This window comes from Strix aluco, chromosome 3, assembly GCF_031877795.1.
Source record: "Strix aluco isolate bStrAlu1 chromosome 3, bStrAlu1.hap1, whole genome shotgun sequence".
Lineage (NCBI taxonomy): Eukaryota > Metazoa > Chordata > Aves > Strigiformes > Strigidae > Strix > Strix aluco.
The window spans coordinates 106547530-106554864 of record NC_133933.1 but is presented as its reverse complement, the minus strand read 5'-3'; positions in this window follow the sequence as shown (position 1 = coordinate 106554864).

The following is a 7335-nucleotide window of genomic DNA, read 5'->3' as shown; positions in this document are numbered from 1 at the left end:
TGAGTTGAGACAAATTCACTTATAAAAATGGAAGGAGAGCTACAGGAGGGCTACAAGAGGTGACAGAAACATGGTTCTCGGATCTGTAGATCTCTTTTATGCGTTGGATGAAAGGCGGCAGAGTGGACAGTTTTGTGGAGAGAAGATGCTCAGATGATCAAATGTTATGCCGATTTGACTCAGTCTAATTGGAGATTACCGCCAGTTATACCTTTGTAATGCTGGGCTGTAGATGGGGGGAGGGACTAGAGACAGTGTGATTTAGTGCTCTGAGCAAAGAGGACCAGCAGTAGATACTTTCCAACTGCTAAGTTCAGCTCCCAGTTCACTCGGTAACCATGAGCCAAGCTGGTCAGAATTTCAAAAACATGTGGTGTTTGCACAAGGTTTTTTGTTTAAAGAAAGAAAACAATAGAGTCCATTTTGATTTTTTTAATCCAAGAAAATTCCCCTGGAATGTGTGCCAGTGTATTTGGAAGCTCTTGTCAATGTTAAAATGGCTGAACGATAGAGGTGCTTTTCCATTTTGTCTTTTCTGCTGTCCAAGATGAGAAAAATATAAAAGCTTATATACATTTGCAAAACAGTTTGGATTTCAGAAATTAATGTTACATATGTTATTTAGTATTAACAGTACCTGTAAAAAAATCAAAGACTTCCATTTGATAGTCACTCAGTCTGGATTCAAACTTTGTCCTTTATGCTAAGACTAGCAGCTTTCTTAGTAAAATGACTTGCATAATTGTTTGCTTAAAAGGAACAGCGCTTTGCCTTACCTCTGTCTTGTCCAGAGTATAGTTCCTGAGTCCTTAAAATAAATCTTAAACCCACAAGTCCTAGATAATGTTGGCTGAAACAAACGATTTGGAAGAGACACTCGAGTCTGTTATTGAACGTAACATTTTGGGATGTATGAAAGTGGCGTTCTCTCTTAGCTAAAACTGCTTTCAGCTCTGGTCGTGAGGCCCATTTGAAAGGGTCCACATGCACCATGCTGACGTGTACCTATCATTCAGGGCAGTGAGAAACAGGTGTTAAAATTACAGTATAGTGGGATTTTGTGAAACACATATTCAGAGTATGAATAGAAAAAAAAAGAAACATGACTGCTTCTGAAGACAATATTCCTGCATCTTTTAGGATTGACAGCCTTCCTATCTTGGCCACTGCCATTATTCTGACATCTTTTGAAGATGTTTGTAGCACATTTATTAATTTAACCTCAGAATGCTCTATGAGAAATAGCTGGATATGATGCAGAGCTAAGAAAAGTAAGACTAGTAAATCCTGCCAAATTAAATTATTCTTTAATGTGGAAAGCCAAGATGAGTAGACATTTCTTTTCCACACATTTTATTTCTGAATGAATGAATTTTCCCTTGAGAAGAAATGTACAAGCACTGTGACCCCTACATGTTTCCATGCTAAATATACACCCGAAGTACATTTCATTATTTCTACTTCCATAATGGTAAGAGATTGCTGAAGTTGCTAAAACAGAAGTTCTGCCTGGTTTAGTTTGCAAACTTTTATTTGCAAAGGAATATGCTTGATTTTGGTGTCTCCCCCCGCCCAAGCAGCGCTACCCCTGCAGGTTGTTGCAGCCAGGAATGAAGAAGAGCTTTGGGGTGGAGCTTCCTGATGTGTGTTTACCAATGCACAATGTTGCTGTTCTGCCATTAGGTGGCATGCTACAGTTCCAAGTTTTCTTTTGTACTTAATAGACTTTATTTATTTTTCCCTACAGCTTATTTAAAATTTGAGAACATTGCAGGAAAAAAAAAAAAAAAAAGAGAAAATGCAACAAGCAATAGTTCAGCATTACGTTTAGCCTGCCAAGCATTCAGCTCTGTAGGTTTCTGCACTAGTCAGACGTCTGTGATAACAACCGAATGGAAATAAACAGAAAGGGCAGTTCCTCAAAGGGATTTTAAGTACCTGAATCTCAGATTGGAGCCTTCAGCCCTGAGTTAGCTTCCCAGACTGCAGCAGGATGGCTTCCAAATGGGATCTGAAGCAGCCAATATGCAAAGCGGGAACATCCTTATATGACAAAGGGTGATGCACTGAAAAGAAGTGCATCTTAACCACTGCCACTGGGGGAGCATAAGCTCCCAAAGCAGCGGTCATCGTTTCAGTCCCTGCCCTGCTCTGAACGTTTCTGTTCAGAGTCCAAGTCTGCTAGGGCAAGGTTGTTGACTCTAGCCAGGGCCAGGCAGACATGCTTTTGGGGGTTTTTGGTCATCCTGTCCTGCAGTATGTACAACAAATCTATTTGCTGTAGAACAGTTTTAATAAGGGAGACTGAGTGTCTCCCCAGAAATCCTACAAAACTGGTAAACATGGATGTGAATGGAGTACCTCAGCTAGAGGAGAGAGGTGAACCCATGAACTGAAAGTATGCTTACCTCCTGTGCAGATCTCCCCCAGACTTTGATGTTGCATCACCTGTTGTCTTTGGGGAGCAGAAAAGAGCACTCCTTTCTCCTATTTTTAAGAAGATACTGCAGGAGTGTCTCACTGGAAGGGGAGTTTGGGAAGCTTCCTCCTACACTTCTAAGAAGTTGGGTTTAGGTCTAGTACTTCACACTTCAGTGTTTATTAACCTGGGTTGGCAGTTAAGATATGTTTATAAGGACGTTAATTTTTACTAGCTCTCAGTTGCACATTTAAAGAAAAAAAAATACAAAAGATTGGTCCTTTTTCTCTTTTCCCTAAAGCCCAGTGTCCTTGCCTCCTGACTTGAACTGTGGTCACACAAAAACCTGACTTTGCTTTTAAGGAAACTGGGAGAGCAGACACATTAGGGCTGGTGGGGCATGGGGTTCAGTGGCTTAAGTAGAGGAAAAGGCACAAATCTCTTCATATTATAAAGAAAATTTGATAAAACATGTATGAAAGTAATAACTGGTTACAATACAAGAGTTTATGTATCAGGGAGTTTAGGGGTTTTTTTCCTAGATGATCTGTCCCAAAGGCTGTGGCATCTTCTTCAAGTGCAGCAATGCTGGAGATCAAAACAGACAGAGCTTAATCGTGTTGCCACCGTGCCTGACACAATGTGCAGAATGAAAATGCTCGGTCCTGGACTACCTGACGGCTGCACCAACACCCGCAGAGGTGGCTCTGCTCCTGCTGGGGGTTGCTGACCTGAGCTCGGTAACCTGCGTGTGCAGGGAGGGCTAGCTGCACTAGAAGCTACTTAGCGGAAACTGTATTTAAGCTGAATGTAATTGTTCTGCCAGCACAGCCAACTCGTTCCCTGTACAGATTAATACAGAGATGGGTATCATCAATCTCATTGCTCCTCAAAAGCTTTTCCATTTTCTCTTTATAGTAAGCAGTGTTAACTCACAACTCATTTCAACTGAATCCTTCTTCCCACACCTCACTGATTTTTTTGGAGTGTGTGGGGGATATCCCATGAAAAGATTGTTCCTATTATACAACCTTCAAGAAGACCTTTGAAATTCAGGGTGCTTTCCACAACTTCTGTACTTTCATTTCAGTAAAAATCAATGAAAAGGTCTTTTAATTTGTTTTGGATAATGTAACATCTGCCTTAAATGACAAACGCAAATATAGTGGGTTGGTTCAGTGCTGCCTGGAAATTTAATCACATGGAGAAGAAAATATTGAGTACCCTTAAACTCACCTTGAGTACACATATAAGTAATTGACAGTGTCTAGACAGATGGTGATCTGCAAAGTAAAGTCTGGGAAAAATAAACTTACAGATATTAAAGTCAGCTGCATTTCCCAGTGGTAATAAAGTGAGAAGATTGGGGGGGTTAACTTTCATAGCAGCCAACAAAACAGTTGCCAGCAGTTTTGTCTGGAACCTGCTCCTTCTTTAAGAAGTGTGCCTTTGAACATTTCACATAAAAACCCACCAAAGTCTGTAGAACCTGAAAAACTACCACAAAAAGTAATCTGATGATAAGATGAATATTTGTCTGAGTATGTGCAACGCAGTGAATCAAGTTTTTCTTCTTTCCTCCTGAAGGGCTCTGAATTAGAGTCTTTTATGAGACCAGAATTGTACAGCGTATCGTCAGCATGTGGTTACTGTTGTTCACAGGAATAAAAAAATTAACGATGGGGCACACTGTTGATCAGCTGGTGATCACTGAGCTTCAGCACAGCAGCATTTATGATCATCTTATGGTAAAACTGCATTTCTGCTTCTCATCAGGCCTGGAAGATGGTTTGCTGTAGAACAATTGTAACCTAAACAAAGTTTAAACTTATGGCATATGAACAGGGAAAAGATTATTGTTACCCCAGTTTTACAGTCAAGCCTGAGTTAAGGTTTTCCAAAAGATCTAAGAGAACTAGTCCCATTTCTCTCCTTCAATTTAGTGTTCTTTGTCCTGCTGTAGTACTTCAGGCCTACTAAAATTCAGAGGTATTAGAGTGATGAAAGGTTGAAAATGGTGGATAAAAGCAGGAGTCTGCAAGTTTTTCAGGAGCCTTTGTGTTTCAGAAACGTGCAGAGTATGTCTACTGGTTTGGGCAGTGTCTGTATGGCTAAATGCAGGGTGGGCTGAAGCATGGGTGACACAAACTATGTCTTTCTAGGCTACTTGCCCTGGGGACGGAGCAGCCAAGCAGTTGTGGGGACAGCCCAAATGGTGGGGCTTAGTCTCTTGCTGTGCAAGAGTCCCGGCCATTCTCGGGAGGAGGACGCTGGCTGACCCATCGCACTGGCACTGGCTTTTCCCTGAAGCCAGGCCTGGGAGCAGGCTTGATTCCTTCAACAGGCAAGAGCCAGGGAGAAAGACTTTTGTTTCTGAAATGGAAGAAGGGTTATGTTGTGGTTACACAGGTAGAGCTGATCACATGTAGGAACTGAGCTTCCAAGTTCCCACAAGTCTGTGCCTGCTAAATACACACAGCCAGCCTGCACGGTTAGGATAAAGTAAAATAGGACTTTCACTCCCTTGCTGTAAATCTGCATTTATCAACAGGACTATAATGGGATAACAGCTGGTAAAGTTACAGTCATCATGGAGATGACGAGACTATTTTGATGAAAAAACCACATTACATAGCTTACTTGGATAATAACAACTACCTGCAGCAGCAAATATGCCTGTGCTGCCCTCACCCTCCAGTGAACTGGCACCAAAGCCTGCCTGGATTCCAAACCTTATGACTGCTGCAGGTCAATTTTTAGCCAGTTCCCTAACAAAATTAAGTATCAAGTGGTCATCTTGTCAGCCTTGTTTCCACCAATAACTTTTGAACTCACTGACCAGTTTCCAAATAAATTTGACGGAGGGACCAAAGATTCACTTATACCACTTACACCCCTTGATGGGTTTGATGAAAGTAGGTGATGAGTGGAAAGACACTGCTAGTATCTCCATGGAGAGAAAGCCTGCCATATGATGTCTATTTTCAGTTTTTATATCATCACAAATGATCTTTATAGCACTTTAGTAGTTTTTTATACTGTTCCATTATTAGACCCCAAAGAATTCATGAGGGAGAATGACAGAGGAAGCCAACCCCAGCTTCACAATTTCTGCCATTTAAGACCATGGTTTTAATCAGGTAGGTAGAAGTGCTAGATGAGTTTTTTAAAGTGAAATTAGTCTCCAAGAGTAAGTGTGGAAAATGTAAATCCACTCTGTACAATGGCAGTAGGGAGGGAAGAGGCTGTCTGGAGTTCAGGACACCATATTCCCAGGGTGAAGGAGTGATCAGGCTTGGAGGAGAGGGGTGTGGGTGGCCAAGAAAAACCCACTGACTGTTGAAAAGATCTACTTAGAAAAACTTTAAGCTTCTTGCTGCATAATGAAGTTTTCTTCTCTTACTGAAATAGGTCTTCTGAGAGATCAGCTATTTAAAAATACTGAAGCACTCCCTTGATGCCTGGGAGGGACCTTCTGAGAAAGCACTAGTTTTACAGGAAAGAGCAAATCACATGCTTTGTCACGGGGTCAGGCCACATCAGGGAATGCAGAAGGACAACCAGCGGGGAGGCTGAGTATCTATTGACAGGATGATGCCTCATGTCCACTGTATGGAGTGTCTGCAGCCTCACCAAGCAGCTGAAGCAAATCCTGGTCATGGAGAATAGTTTCATCTGCCTGAAGATAAACCTTTCTTCCTTACGTTTGGCCATACTGCTGTGTGCAAAGGGGTTAACAGTGAACATGGTAATTTACCAAAGTCAGGCAAACCTCCTCTGCTCTAAAAAAAAGGCCTCCACAAGACACTGGGAGGGAGCAGGGTTAAGCTGTACATGAGAGAGTATCTTTGAAGGAGCATTTTCTGGAAGTTCATGAGAGGAAGCTGGTGCATGGCAAGAGTTTCAGTATCATTGCAATGAAGTACAGCGAGTGCCTTGTCCAAGTGCTTCCGTTAAGTTAGACCTTGTCAAGTTGCACCAGAACCACCTGTTAAACTAGCTTTACAACTATTATTAACTAATGAGCTACAAATAAAAATAAAACCAGAATACACCTCACTTGAACTGGAGGAAGAAACCTCCATCTACCCATTCCTAGTGGTGGGTTGTCCTGTTGGCCAAGAGGAGGAGAGGAGAGCAGGTTACTGGCAGCCCAATAGCCTGCTGGGTGATGCTCTTCAGGTGAGCTTTGTCCCCGTAATTTTGGTGTCACGATGGTGGCCTGTGCAGGTGATCCTGCACTCTGCCACGACTCCCCCATCAGCAGGGAGCAGCCATACCTGCTGCGCTGGCTGAGGCTTTCCTCTGGGTCACTGCCTCCGAGAACTAAGCGCCCCATGGTAAAGGGACCCCTGGCCCACCCCCAGGCTGCAGGAGTGGTAGAGGGAAAGCGAGAAGCAGCCCCCCAGTGCAGACAGCCTCTGCCTGCCTGGGTGGGGCTGGTGCTTTCCCTAACCCATCTGTCTGAAGAGGAACAGCTTCAGGTTTTCATTTCTCCAGGGCTGGCTCTTGGCAGGTAAATGGGACCTCTGGGAAGTTCAGTTCTTCTTGGTGGAGTCATTTAGTGCACAAAAGTGCGGTAAGGTTGGGACACGATTACAGTCTGGCCTGAAGTTTTCTCCTTAGTACATACAAAGACCAATAAGGATCAATGACTCCAGTGGAATAAACTATCAAGACAGCATCAATTTACTTTTTATTTTAACTCACTTTGGCCAGGGTCTGTTCATTCATCCTATATTTCACCCACTCCAAGGCTGGACAATTGTTCTTTTTTCTCCTGCCCTCCTTCTGCCCCAGACTTTCCTCTGAGCACAGGGGTCAGTGGGTCTCCAGTCACGCCATTTACACATGTGCCACCTTGTCCTACCATCCCTGGCCTCTCAGACAGGGAATCACACTCCTCTCTGCAGACA